Genomic DNA, 15633 nt, shown 5'->3' on the forward strand with positions numbered 1-15633 from the left:
GAAAGAAAAGAACATTTCAGGCATTTTACAGATGCTGAAGTTGTTTGACCTCTCAATTTAGCTGTTGCTTGCAGCCTACCTTTTCTGTGATACAGTCCAAGAAATCAAACATTCTGGGGGGACATTGCATGCAACTGCAATCAACAGAGTGAAGTTCGAGTCGACTTGCTTTCTCTAATTATAATTTCATGTGCTTGTTACTATGAAAAGACTTGACCCAACCATGTTAACACATGTGCCCCTTGAATGCTGACGTGCCCACCTCTAAAAGGAGAACAACGTGGAAGACAGAAAGAGAGAAACCAGAACTGCTGCAAGTTAAAAATGGTATAGGAATGATGGCAGGAAATATGCAGTCTTTACTGTACTTCTCAGAGAAGAGTTATTGTCTAGAAAGGACTCCTTGAGACAGTGCTGTTCTAATAATAATATATGTCACCTATTCATTCTGGTTGGCTTTATAATAAAGAGATATTACCTTAAGAAAATTGTTTTGTGAAGCTGTCTGTCTGCAATTACACACACTCATATTTGGAAATAGTTACTTATTCTGAGGATAATTTGCATTACATTTCTGCAATCTATCATATACAATCTTTCGCAAATGAGGTCAGGCAGAAAAATATGCCTGAATTCAGCAAAATAAAATAAAATAAAATAAAATAAAATTAGGTTAAATTAAATTAAATTTAATTTAATTTAAAAAGTATTTTTTCCAACTCTCCAGCTGCTTTATATCGAGCTGAAACTTATTTTTGAATCTTATACACAGGATTCAATCATACAAAATGATTTCCTTCAAATCTGTACCTACAAGTGAGAACCTGAACTTTCCAAAAGATATTAAATCAAGAACACCAGCACTAGGGAAAATCTAAAGCTGAATTTTGGGAAATATTCAAAAACAGTAAAGCGGATTTGGTATAAAAATAGCACTGGATTTTCCAGCAAAATATCTAATATTGTCTTTTTTTAAGACATACTTGGAAATATGCAGAGAAGGCCATTTGTGTGCCCACCCACTTGAACAATTTTATGTTCCCCATTCTGAATAAGTTTTAATCAGTGTGTCAGCAGCTAGTGGAAGAGTGAGGAAGGTCTTCTTTGATTTAACTCAGTCCAAGTTTTCTGCATAGTGTAGAAACAGTCCTCAAGAAATATAAATGTATGTTGTGTAAGTCAGAATAAAAGGTATCTAGAACTTAGCCATTTCTTATTCGTACACAGCTAAATAGACTTACAAATTCTTCATGAATCGTATATATGTAAAGCAATGCATGCTAAATAACAAGCAATTTGGTCCTACGCTCATTCTACACATTTCAATATGGTTTTCTTAAGGGGAATCTTGCTTTTTCTCTGCAGAGAAGTGACAGCAGCCTCTTTCTAGTGAAACCAATGATATGAGCAGAGGGGGCTATGAAGGCCTATGTGACATCTGATATAAGCAGAGAAGCTCTTACTGTGATGTTTGAGTATCTGGTGATATTTGACATGATTTTGCTGATCATGCCTTCTCAAATAGGCATGTATTACTTTATTTTGTGGGTGAAAAAACTTAGATATAAAAGCAAAATTTGGCAAATTTCTCAAGGTAAGAGATTAAGGGCCTGGAGCATCTCCCCTATGAAGAAAGGCTGAGAGAACTGGGTCTGTTTAGCTTTGAGAGAAGAAGACTGAGAAGGGATCTGATCCAGGTCTATAAATATCTAAGGTGTGAGGGGCAGAGCGGAGAGACCAGACTCTTTTCAGCAGTGTGTGGAGACAGGACAAGGGGAAACGGCCAGAAACTGCAGCATAGGAAGTTTTGCACAAATGTGTGCAAGAACTTCTTTACGGTGAGGGTATGGAGCACTGGAACAGGCTGCCCAGGGAGGTTGTGGAGTCTCCTTCTCTGGAGATATTTAAGACCCGCCCGACACCTAGTTGTACGACCTGGTGTAGGGAACCTTCTTTGGCAGGGGGGTTAGACTCAATGATCTCTGGAGGTCCCTGCCAACCCCTACGATTCTGTGATTCTGTGACTTGGGATGAGGCTGAGGATGGATTTGATCCACACAGCCATCCTTTATAACAAACTCATACCCTTGGTCTAGGTTACAACCTTGAACAGTTGTATCCTGAAGCACAAAATATTGCAGGTGTTAAAAACTTGACACCGCTATCGACACCTCAGCAGCAGGGACTATATTGGTATTTTTTCTGATAACAGCACTTGCAAGAGTAACAAGCCAGACTATGCAGGGCTCTGTTGCTGACAGAATAGGTACCAGGGTCATGACCTTATGATATTTCTTGCCACAAGCAAGTGGAGATTTTCTATATATCTAATATATTTCCAGGCCACTGGTATGAGCAAATGAGAATTTTCCCCTCTATATATTTCCAAAATTGCTTACTGCTTATACTGCCTTTTACTATCTGCATACTCATCTATTTTGAACTGTCTGAAAGAGACAAATATTTACTGTCTCCTCTGTTTCTGGGGCTCTGAGAAAACTTTCACATAGAAGCAGATTTAAATGGTCAAATTCCATTTGAAAATTGAACAGTCATATAAGATAAGAACACTGCAGCTTTCATGGAACTCATGAAGCCTACCTTCTCTTTTATGTAAAAATCTAATGCCAAAACACAACATCCAACTTCTTTTTCTGATCTTCTTCCCTTAGCTCTTCTACTTGATCAATTGAGGTGGTATTTGTAAGGATGAACATGTTGTTTTGAACTAGATTTGGCATCTACTATCTTTATTCCTTTCTCCCTGCTGTGACCAGATCCTTCACTGCCTCAGGATTTATCTTCATTCTGGCAATATAAAGAAGATTTAAAAGTGTTTAATTTGCTTACTATAAAATGTCCACATAAGACAGTGGGATTCGTTTACAATTATTCAGATGTCTAGATATGTTTTAGATCTGAGAGTCTATGTGAAGTTTCTCTCTACTAACAGCTGACCATCAATAAATGCCTGCTACACTTCTGGCATTGAAACCTGTAAATCCTGTTACAACTGTGCAACCCATCACACATGTACAATATGCAGTCCCTGACAATTTGAGTGTCTTACCCATGCCCAATCCATTGTGATTAACTCCCACTTCTCGAAGCATAAGCTCCCCCTACTTTGCCCTAGTTAAGCCTAGTTCAGGATAAATGATTTTACCAGCTTACCATAATATCTCTAGAATTATCCATGGGGTTTGGTTATCATACCACACAAAAAGCATGAGCTCAGAGAGGCTGGTAATTAGTAAGAGATGGATTTTTCCTAGAACTTTTAGATACAGTAATTGCAGAATAGCTAATAAGATAAAGAGGGCAGAGACTAACGTCATTCAGAGTTTAAAGCAGTTTTTTTTGTTTTGTATGACAGAGACATTTTTAGGAGCTATACTGAGTCTGAGCAGATCTTCAGGAAAGGGTTACAGAAAGACCAAGCTGTAATATTCACCTGGAGATACTTCAGCTTAGATCACCAATGAGAGAGTTAAAAGATGAAGATCTGACAGGATGCAAAGCCTGCCGAAGTCATTGTCTGAGGGAACTGTAGACTTACATACAGAGTATTTCTCAGCCCAAAATGCTCCTTACCTCTTGTTGGAGCCATGGGTTTTGATGGGCTCCACCTGATGCAGGGATCAGCCCTGGGTTGCAGTACTGCCTGGGATCACTGGAGGGAAACAGCAGAAGAAGTAATAGAGATTCTAGGGATCTTTTTTATTCTGGTCTTCCAGGGACTAAAGGTGTAATAGTCAGGAGCTCTGGGAGGATGGATGACGTGATAATGGAATTGTCCTTTTCCCACAGCTCATCCACCTACATCAATACTGGCTTCTATCCTCTTCCAGCATGTATCTGCAATGTCAGCTACTAACTGATAATTTGTTTAATTTCCAGTGGCTGTGACTTCTGTCTGCTTGCTCACTTCCATGCTAATATGATTCCTATTGGCATAGATAACTTGGATGAACACAACCGCATTGTGTTTCCAGTCACATTCTTGATGTATCCAGAAATCACAGGAGTGTTCCCATAGCTTTTAATAACCAGAGCTCCCTCTGAGGACAAGGTCCCCTCCAAGGATGAGATATTTGATAAGGAGGAAAGCTGAGTGTGTGTTTTTCCAAAGATTCTTGAAGTTTCCTCTTTCCCCACTTAATACATGTCAAGAAAAACACCAGGAGATTGTATGGAAAGCTGATATTTGCTGTATCAGCTGTGCGATGGACCTTCTGCATTTTCTGGGAACATATACTATAATCTCTGCTATTACTCAGCAGTTTCCTTGTACTAGAATCAATGCTGAACCTATGGCCATTTTTTCTGCTGTAGCCTTGCACCTAACCCAAGTAAGGTTTCTTGTGTGATAGTGACAACAAAACCGAATTGAGGAATTTGATTTGTCAGTGCATTGCATAGTTTGCTGTAACACTGCTCCTGCAATGTGTGGTACAGGCCTGCAATGAAGCAATGAAGAGATCTAAGCGAACAAGTACACAGTCTTTTTCCCAGGAAGAAACAAACTGTTCTGAACATATCAAACAAACAAACAAACAAAAACAATTCCTCTTGTTATCACCTATGACTCTATCACTCAGCTCATTTGATTCAAATCAAAACCTCTCCAGGGGTTCTACCATATGCTTGCAAATGCATTTTTTTTTTTATTTTATTATTAAAAGCTATCATACTCTATTGACAAAACCACATAGCAATACAACAAGAATCTCATATGAATCTGAGATGCTTGAAGTCATCACAGTGTAAGACACTACCACATTAATTTTTATAAGCACTCGAACCAGTGTTGCAAGTATGCTTCCACTCTTCTTACTTCAACCATCTCTTTCTCCTGAAGCAAGGCAACTCTTTTGCATCAATTTCACAAGCTGTAAATAATGGAAATTACAATTATTACCTATTTTAGTAAAGATCTTAAAGCTCTACAGAGGAAAATGTTTGTACTATCAAAGACCGTAACTACCACATGAAAATATCAGAAGAAATTACTGTCTAGTTTTTTTGTTTTCATTCCCATCTGAACCTCAAATGTATGACATCCCACATAGTATTCGAAAACATATATTTTATTTTTCCATAGGGAAGGCACTAATACCTCATTACTCCCTGCTTCCAGTGACTTACATCAGATTTGATAATTGTAAGAAACAATAAGAATGAGCTGAGATAGATACAGCTTACTTCTCAACTCCACAACCAATCTCTCTGGTTATGAAGAGTGATAAATAGATAGTACTGTTCCTCAGCTACACTCTATTGGCTATGCTTTTCCTCATAGTGTCAGAAAGTAAGTGTTAACACCTGGCATTATCCCATAACAAAAAAAGTTTTGTCATTCTACTGTGCTAGAAATATTGGCCTAGCATCAGAACTAGTTACAAATACTGCTAGTGGCTTGTTTAGCTTGGTTATTATTTTTCACATAAGTCAGCAGTAGCTTTGCAAGTATGTGTAAAAGCAACAAGAAAATGAATTTCCAATTTGAACCGTACCACCTTCAAGAAATAAGGAAAAGCAAATAGATTTACAGTATATAAAATAAAGTAACAGAACTGAGCATAAAGCATGACATCAAAATTCTAAATTGTGGTTTTTAAAAAAATGGTAAATGTTATTTTCAACTATTAATATTTTAAAACTGTGGCCTTTTTCCCACAAACAAAAATGTCAAGTTCCAGGCACCGTGTTCTTTTGTTTTGGTTGAGTGCAATCTTCTCGAAACATCTGAAGCAAAGTCATTAGTTTTACAAAAAGAAAACTGAAAAGAAATTCAGCTCACCTTCATAAAATAAGGAGGAGTCAAAGATCAGAAATGTAATGGCAAGTCCTTCAAAGGATGTATACATGAGGCTGTATATGCTGGTACCTTACTAGAAACTCAGCTTCCCCTCCTTTCTCTGTTCTCCCTTTGATCTCAAGCTAAACATCAGAACCTAGTTTTTAAAAAGACTTGAAGTGCCTTTCATTTTCTCTCAGCTGCCCGAGGAACAACAACTCCTGTGTCTTACATGAAAGAATTTATTTCTCCCTAAAAATAAATTTAGTTTCAAATGCCCCCCACAAAGAAGTTGAAATAATTTCCTCAACTTTGAGAAGACAAAAGAAGGTAATTGCATGGGTAAGCCATTACCTACAGCAGGAGGAAAAGCGGAGGAGTCATTACAGACCTAGCTGGAGCAGTAATAGAACATTTCCAGCTTGTCATTTTTGTAAGAAAGGAGCACAGTTCATATGTGGCAACCTTTGTGCTCCTCAGACAAGGATAATTAACACTAGCCATGCTGGCTAAACTGATACCAGCTATAATCTAATAGTAATACTTATCCCTCGGGTTTTTTCCCCTTTCTTCCTGTAAAGGCACTGAAATTATTTGCTAATTCAAACCATTATTTTTCTCTTCTGAGCTAACATTGTTCTGGGTCAGGTACATAGCATACACTTTTACCTTTAGCATGGTTAATTTAACAGTCAGAATACATTTCTACTGCTCACAAATGCACTTTTCTTCACTCACTCTTCTTTCTGACATGAAATTGGTCAGATGGGGAACATCAACAAGTGATGAAAAATCCTCCAAGTTTAAATTCAGTCCAGCTAATCAGCCAGGGTTTACATTCTTAGGTGAAATAGAGGTGCTTTTTAGATTTCAAGATGGTAGAATCATGAGAGACATCACCACTAATATTTGCACGTGTAAGCCAAGATAACATCTCTCCAATTACTTATATTTTCCTTTATATCAGCATGGCTCATTGTGCTGTGACAACAGACCACCACTGAAAAAAATGCTGACATCCAAAACATGACAGAGTTTTCAGCTATTCTTTTGAATTTTTGAGTATATCTTTCTTCAAAAGGTCTTTTCACTCAAAAATCAGCAGGTTTTAATGGAAAGGTTTGAGGTGGCTAGAAGGTGAAATTTCTTGTTTGAGAACAAAGGATAAGAAAGGATTCATAAATAATTATTTGGTACAATTTTAAAATATTTTTAAGACTGTGACAAGTCCTGTTTTTTTCATGATTGACGCCACAAATATGAAGATATGCAAAATGTTTTGACATTTCTAGCTTGAGCCCTATTACACATCCTGTGTGCTGTCTCTGAGAGGTGCATTTTGGCACACAAGGTTCTCTTCCCAGCCAGGAGCCAGATGGACCACTCTATGAGCCTTCACAGTGCAAATAAAGTTTGGCCCAGAAAAGGCTAATGATTGCAATAGGGAAATTATTGTAGCAATAGATAAAAAACAATGATATATGTTGTTTCTAAGCTGTGTTTTTATTAGAGACTTATGGTGTTCCTTGAATTCCATAAGAAAAATTTTCTATAAGCAAGTAATAGCTTAAATGTGCCATTACGAGATTCTTTGTCTCAGGATTTGCTAACCCATTTTCTCTGTACCAAGATTGCAAAGAATGGGCTCAAACGTGAGAGAAAGGTCATTAATGTAGAAAATCATACTACTTGGTCCTGACTTGACCTTGGCCCTTGCTCAGCAAAAGCTGGTAACACCTCCACTGATAAAGGAAACACATGCTCCAGCACAAGAAACATCCCGCAGAACCTTTGTAAGAAGAACTTGAAACCCTTTAAGGTGTGGATTTTGGACCAACTGCACACTTTGGCAGATTTTGAATGACAGCAGTAGATGGGTCTAAGACTGAAGAGCAGAACAGGCTGGCACACAACAGGAGGGGTGGAAGAGGCAGGTAGATCCCAAGTAATCATTAGGTAGCGTCACTTTGAAGCTGAACATCAACTGCAGAGACCCTGTCAGGGAGCTGGAGACCCTAACTTTCTTTTATCTACTGTAAATTGAAAACAATAAATCCCACCTATTGGTAAAAAGCTGTAAATTAACCCTTTTATTTATGTGTGTATATGTATTTATTTATGTGTGTAATTTCCTTTTTGTAAATTGACCATGAGAAAATGACCAGTTGCCATGCCTTTAACAAAAGCACTCTTCATTGTTTTACAGCAAAATGCTCAAACTGAGATTATGAAGGTCATCATTCATTAAATGCAGTAAGTTTATGAAGGATTTAATGCAGCATGAGTGTATACACAGTAGCAAATCTTTATACCAGTGGCTTTTGTAATCATTTTACAAATATCAGCAAAAATTTTCACAAACTTTTTTTTCTCTTTTGATTTGTCTTTTCTTTTTAAAAAATGATATATATATGAAAAAAAAAAAAACCAACCTGTAAATGTTTTAAGGGATCATTCACTTCTTTTCAGTAAAGAAGCCACTTTTATCATAGAGTCCTACATTCATTTCTAGTCCTACAAGAAATCAAATTTAATACCACTGAAGTCAATCGTGTTATCACATCAGGAGCAGATACTGGTCAGGGCTTTTCCAACAAGATGAGTAACTTGTGTAAACTGCCTCTTTATTAAGCAAATAATTTTTTTGTCAGTTGTTTATTTGCCCAGCATATAAAGAAGCAAGCAATGTAAGGACAGAGAAATAAAATGAGAAGGAACTTCCTCAGCAATTACCCCTGAAAAGCAAGACCACAGTGAATGCCTCAGTCTGAGAGCAGACAGCTACTCTGCTGTACTTGATTCTGCCTGCTCACAAATCTCTAAGTTATCCTAACCATAAAAATAATTTTTCCTTAAAAAAGAAAAAAAAAGAAGAGAAGAAAAAAAAGAGAGAAGAGAAGAGAAGAAAGAGAAGAGAAAGAAGAGAGAAAGAGAAAGAAGAGAAGAGAAGAGAGAGAAGAAGAGAAGAGAAGAGAAGAGAAGAGAAGAAGAAGAGAGAAGAGAAGAGAAGAAGAAAGAAGAAAGGAATGAAAGAAAGAAAGAAAGGAAAGGAAGGAAGGAAAGAAAGAAAGGAAAGGAAAAAGGAAAGGAAAGAAAAGGAAAGGAAGGAAAGGAAGAAAGGAAAGAAAGGAAAGGAAAGGAAAGAAGGGAAAAGGAAAGGAAAGAAAGAAGAAAGGAAAGGAAAGGAAAGGAAAGGAAAGAAAGAAGGAAAGGAAAGAAAGAAAGAAAGGAAAAGAAAAAGAAAAGAAAAGAAAAGAAAAGAAAAGAAAAGAAAAGAAAAAAAGAAAAGAAAGAAAAGAAAAGAAAAGAGAAAAGAAAAGAAAGAAAGAAAAAAGAAAAGAAAAACAGAGCTGCTTCAGTCCCAGCAGATTTTGGGCACTTCAGCCTTTTGATATTTGGCAGCTAAGGGGACCATGAAAAGTCTGGAGAGTCATCAGAACTGCTGGAAGAATCAAATTATACTCTAATTTGGGAAAATAGGCAACAGCCCCTCTCCTGCTTTCCCTCCCCTGCCCCCTTGTTGTCCACAGGTAATTATGGTACCAAAAATATTCAAAGAGAGAATTTTAAGCTGCTAGTGAGAGTATCATACCAAACTTGAACAGCTGAATAATAAACACTTAGATTAAGAATTTTTCATCCTGTATGCAGTCACAGGAGGATTTGTGTCATAGCATATTCTGCTGAATGATCATCTTGCAGGGGTACAGACCAGTTGACATCAGTACTAATTCTATTTTGTCAAGTTTCAGAACAATACTAATTTCTAAGCTATAGAAGAAAGGGGAATAAAAAGCAAGCTCCTTTGCAGATATATTGAAATTCAGCTTGATGCTGCCTTCAAGTGTCGAAGTGTGTGAGACTGTGTACTGACCTGTCTCGAGGAGAAAAGATACATGTTGGAGGAATCATGAGCAGAAAGAAGAGGAGACAGTCCTGGAACACTGAGAAAAATAGACAAAGCTAGAAAATAATGAGAGCAGAATAATTAGTTACTGATAGTAAGCTTGGACTGAACTCTGCCAGTTTGAAGAGGGATAGGAAAAATTGCTTTGAAGTAATTCTGAAAAGATAAATGCTCTTCCTTCTTAAGATTTACATGTAGTTAATCCTCGGAGACAACAATACCTTTAACTGACAAAAGCAATGTAGCTGGAGTTGAACAAAAATGCTACCTTTCTCGGTAGTAGAGTAGTTCCCAAGTGGAACAAATACCGTCTTTTGAGGAATGTAAGTTTAAAAAAGAAACTCCAATGGCATATGTAAAATTTCTGTTTTCCAGCTGTATTGCTACTGCTTTAGTTTCAGTTTAGTAACCGTGGTGTGACAAGTTTGCTCTCAAATTCACAAACATGTCTAAGTATCCAAAAAGAGGTGGAGATATGGAGAGTAGTGATATATTAATGAAGAGGAGACTGTTTTTATTGCTTGTGATGGCAAAGGTCTAGCAACCTGAAATAATTGGTATTTAGTCTCTATTCTCTTCTCTTCTTTCCTTTTTTTTTTTTTTAAACACTGAAAGTATTTTAATATTCCATAAATCAATTCACCAGAGTATTAAAAAACTCCAGCTTGACACATACTTTGAATACACTCCGTGTTACTGTAATGGTCTCAACAGATGAGATCTTTCCTCATGACAAGCAAAAGTCATTTTCTCTTCAAACTGTTGTATCGATCAGTCATCTCTAGTTTCTCTGATAACAAATAATAGTGACTTAAGTAGGAGAGGAAGTGAGAAGCTTTGGAAGCTACATCAGAATAGTTTTCAGCAGTTTGTCCCTCACCAGTAGTGTGCTTTGAGGATTCTGATAAAGCTGTGCCTTCTCCTCCTTTTTCAATCTGCCAAGAGAATTAGTAGAAGCAGAAAATTGCTGGCTGTTGGATTCCTTTCTTGGCTTCTTTAGAGAGAAGAATCCCTTATCCTAGAACTGATCCTTCTGACTGAATTGTGATCAAGGTTTCATCCTTCCAAAATAAATAAAGACAATTCATTCTCTGACAAACAATCTTTTTCTGAAAACATCAAAAACATTTAATTTGATCTAGCAGGGAAAGATCTTGATCTCTGGCACTATTAATCCATCCAAATCTTCCATCTTTTCCTATAATTCCTAAAAATAAATGCAATGGAATGGAAACAAGATAGAAATGCCTGGTTCTGGAATGAAAAACGAAATACATAAAAATATCACTTGCCAAATGTGGTAAAACTAAATCTGCTGTTTGATTGAGTGGTGCCTGATAATTATTTCTTAATATTTTATTTACAAATATCCTTTTCTTTGTATCTGTTGTCAACTCCTTTATATGACAATGAATTTGGGTATACTTTCGTTCCAGCTGTTTATAAAAAAATACATTGCTTATTTAGAAGTCTGATCTTGAAACAGTGAGGAAAACAGTGATGTTAAGGGTGGAACAGAATCTTTTAAATCCACTGACACTGGGTTTAATTTCCCAGTTTAGTGGCAAGAAGGGATGCAATAGGATGTTGAACCCTGAATATAAAGGCTGCTGGATTGTTGGCTTCTCAGTTTTGTTGACCAGGCATGGAGGTATTGGCTGACACTTGGCTGAACATGAGCCAGCAGCGTGTGCAGGTAGCCAGGAAGGTCAATGGCATCTTTCCTGGCTGTTCTAAGAAATAGTGTTGCCAGCAGCAGCTGAGAGGTGATAGTTCCTATGTACTCAGCTCTGGTGAGGCTATCCTTCAAGTACTGCGCTCAGTTTTGGGCCTTCACTACAGTAAAGATATTGAAGCCCTGGAGACTGCCCAGACATGGTCAACAAAGCTGGTGAGGGGTCTGGAGCACAAGTCTTGTGAGGACCAACTGAGGGAAGTGGGATTTAATCTGGAGAAAGGAGGTTTGGGGCAGACATTATCACTTCCTACAACTACCTGAGAGGTTGTGGCGGGGGGAGTGTCAGCCTCTCCTCCCTCATAATTTATGACAGGACTAGAAGGAATGATCTCAAGGGAAGGTTCAGGTTGGATATTAGGAAAAATTTCTTCTCCAAAAGAGTGATCGGGCTCTGGAATGGGCTGTCCAGGGAGATGGTTGAGTCATCGTCCCTAGACATGTAAAACAAATACTTAGATGAGTTACTAATGGACGTGGTTTAGTGAAGAAATATTTGTGGTAGGTGAATGATTGGACTATATGACCTTGGAGGTCTTTTCCATCCTATAATTCTATGATTCTATTAGGTAAATGCTAGATCAGCCTTCTAGGCCACTAAACACTGTGCCCTTTGACAACTAATGGCAGTACTTCCATAGGCATAAATAGAATTAATATTATAGATATGTGCCTGAAGTTTTCGAATAATATAATAGCTTAAAAAACTAGTCATTATAATTGTTTTGCATGATTTTCAGGTATAAGTAAAAAAGGTTATTTGAAACTGTCATTGTGAGCTATATGACTTCAAGTTATGATGAATCATTTGTGGGTTTCTGCAGCTTTTTAAAAATATACTGTTTGCTTGATTCTCAAATTAATAATAGTTGTAGCTACACACTTTTAGCTGACAGTAAACATTTGGCAATCTGTTGAAATCTCTTTTGCTAGAGCTCTGTAAGTCTTATTATCTTGTGTACACCTGAACTAAAATAAGTACTTCCAGTTTTTTGTCATTTGGAAATTTGCTGATAATACACTCTGCTCCCTAAGCTAGGTCAATAAGTACAACGTCAGCACACAGACACAAAAAAGAAAACCACACACACAAAACACAGCAAAACAAAACAACAGAAAAAAAGATGGAGAACTTCTACTCAGACGAATATGAAGAAAAATAAAAGGGTATTTAGTGTTCTTCAAAAATATGTAATCAACACTAGAAACCAGTATGCCCCAAAATTTCTATCCTTAAGAACCATATTGAATTCAGGACAAATGATCATCTAAAGACACTCGTTTTTTTAGCAAGAAGCTAATGTAGCTAGGTGAGTGTTTGCATCCATTGTGTGCTTGTTCTATTTAAAAATGTCAGGTTTAAAGATGGATGATTAACCTACCCTGCTTATGTTCCACCATTAAATGCACAAAAGAACATGCGTTAATCACTGACCTGGTACAAAGTCTGGCATTGCATTCTGAAAGAGAAAATCATTATTTTAATTGGAATTAATGGCTTGTGGCCATGATAGCTCATGGTGAGACACAATATTAATGTCACTTTATCTGGTGACAGAATATCTTATGCCCACTTACTCACAGTCTGCCACAGCGCCAGCTGATGAAAATTGACACTGTCTTCAGGCCAGATCCACAAAAAAAATGTCTTTGTTGCCTTTCATGACTAAAAAGAGGGACTTGAAGTTCTCGTGCCCAATGTCACCTGAAAGTGACAAATGCAAGTACAAACCAGGACTACTCTCGTCAGCACTTAATCAAGAGTCAGTAATTACCTTCATACATTTATTCCTTTTCTGTATTCTGTACAGAGTGTGTTCATGTTAATATCAAGAATAAGTAGATGGAGTGTTCAGCCAGGAAAATGTACAGCTAAGCACAAAAAGGAAGAGAATTTTACACCCGCCTGTGAATTAGGTGCAATAGGTAATAATATCTACAACACTGAGAAATCCAAAGAAAGAGAATACTGAGAGAAATGTAAAGATTGTCTTCTGAACTATTCAGAAGTTTTTGGCTTTTGCAGATGTCATTTCTGGAAATTACAGAATTCTAAAACAAACAAAGGTTGAGTTAACCCTTTATAGCTGTCATGGTTTTTTATTGTAAGAACAGGTATTTAAACTTAATTTTTCTATTTTGCTGTTGTTTTCAACAGAAGATCATATTGGATGTGGTAAATATTTATTTCCCAGACTTAATGAGAAGAGATGAGTACAGGCGGAATAATGACTCCTTATTATTTCAACAAAGTCCATGATTAGTAATGCTAGCTTAGTGGAAAAACTAAGTCAGGGCTTGAACCAGTGATTGAGCACCTGGTGAGAAAGCAAGGCAAACCCAGGGGAGTTCAGGTGCATGCAATGTACCTGACTGACTAAAAGGATGGAGTCAGGATCCACTGCTCTTATGTTTGAGCAGACCCTCACTTGCTGTTATTGCTGCACTTACCATTGTGTTACAGATGATTTTGTTCTAAAGCCTTTTTGAACCACTAGTTTAAATTCCTCCTACTGGATTATTAAATTTTTCACAAAAACTTTTTCAACTCATGTATGCCTTTTAACTGAACAACCTTGACAGCCAGAACATAAGTTTGAGAATAAGAACTTAAGTTGTACAGGACAATTCTGTAGTTAGGTGCAAGCTACTTTGAAGTAAATGATCTGCGTCTCTATACATATCATAATTTTCTTATGTTGCAATAGTTAAGCTAGTCATAACAACTTCACACTTTTTTTTTATTTGGATACTAACTTCTCAACTGTCTTGCAAACAACATTGAGACGCATTCTGTTATGGAGGATTTCCAAATGAAATCCATTTTTCCCTCTTGCTATCCTCTGAAATCAATTCACATTTTGAAAATCTCCAAGGAGGAAAACTTCACAACTTCTCTGGGCAACCTGTATCAACCCTCAGTGATCTTCACAGAAAAAGTGTTTCCTGAAGTTCTGAGGGAAACTGGCATGTTTCAGTTTGTGTACAATGCCTCTTTTCCTGTTACCAATGAAAAAACCAACTATTTTGCACTTCACCTTCAAGTATGTACGTACATCAGTGAACCTCCAGTGAGCCTTCTTTTCTCTAGTCTGAATAATCCTAGCTCTCTCAGCCTTTTCGCACAGCTGAAATGCTCCATTCCTTTCACAATCTTTGTTGCGCTTCATTGTACTTTCTCCATTATGTCCACCTGCTGTCTCACCAGTTCTGAGTAGGAGGGAAGGATTACCTCCTTTGACCTGCTGGCAATACTCCTAACACAGCCCAGGACAATCAATCACCAGTGGGCTCTCGTTTACGAAGCTGCTTTCCAGCTTGGTAGTTCACAACACATACTGGTGCTTTAGGTAGGCCCTCCCCATGCACAGAACCTTACAGCACATTTCTCCTGTGCATCAACCTCTTCCCCCAGTTTTTTGTCATTTGGAAATTTGCTGATAATACACTCTGCTCCCTAAGCTAGGTCAATAATGATAATGTCATTCAACTAGACCCAGTATTGATGCCTGAAGTACACTGGATCCCAACTGGACTTCATATCCAGATCGCTACTCTCAGGGCCCAACCATTCAGTTCCTTTGCATTCTCCTCATTGTCTGCTTATGTAATCCATCCGTCAACAGCTTGTCTATGAGGATGTTATGGGAGACATTTTCAAAAGCCTCACTGAAGCCTTGCCACCTTTACATAGTAGTTGTTCAGTCCAGTATTCTTAGCACTTCCTGTTCCCAAGGATTCTGTGAAGAATTTACTTCTGAAACTGGATCTCCTTCCTCTTACCCATTTGTGTCTTGAATAGCCATAAATCACTCCAGAATATGACCAGGGGTAGTGGGAGAAGAAATCCAGTATATCAGCTTCTCACAGCCATTTGAAAAATGTCTGTGATCTCCTTGCAGGAGAAATTATAATAGATCTTCTAAACTTACCTCTAGTGTACAATTCCACACTTAGGCAAGTTTTCACTTTGGTTCAAATTGTAGTCCATGAGAGGGTATTATTACTAAGCAGAAAATAAACCGTATGAAAATATGATGCTTTCTGAAATAGTGGGGGCAGAGGATAAGTTATTGACTATTCCAAAATGAAAGCAGTAGCAGTCTGTGTTAAATTCAATCACCTTCCCAGAGATCATGGTTGGATGACAGCTTTGCTAACAGGGCATTTCTAGGCAGAGGCATGGTCTGC

Source organism: Meleagris gallopavo, chromosome 3, assembly GCF_905368555.1.
Source record: "Meleagris gallopavo chromosome 3, MGAL_WU_HG_1.1, whole genome shotgun sequence".
Classification (NCBI taxonomy): domain Eukaryota; kingdom Metazoa; phylum Chordata; class Aves; order Galliformes; family Phasianidae; genus Meleagris; species Meleagris gallopavo.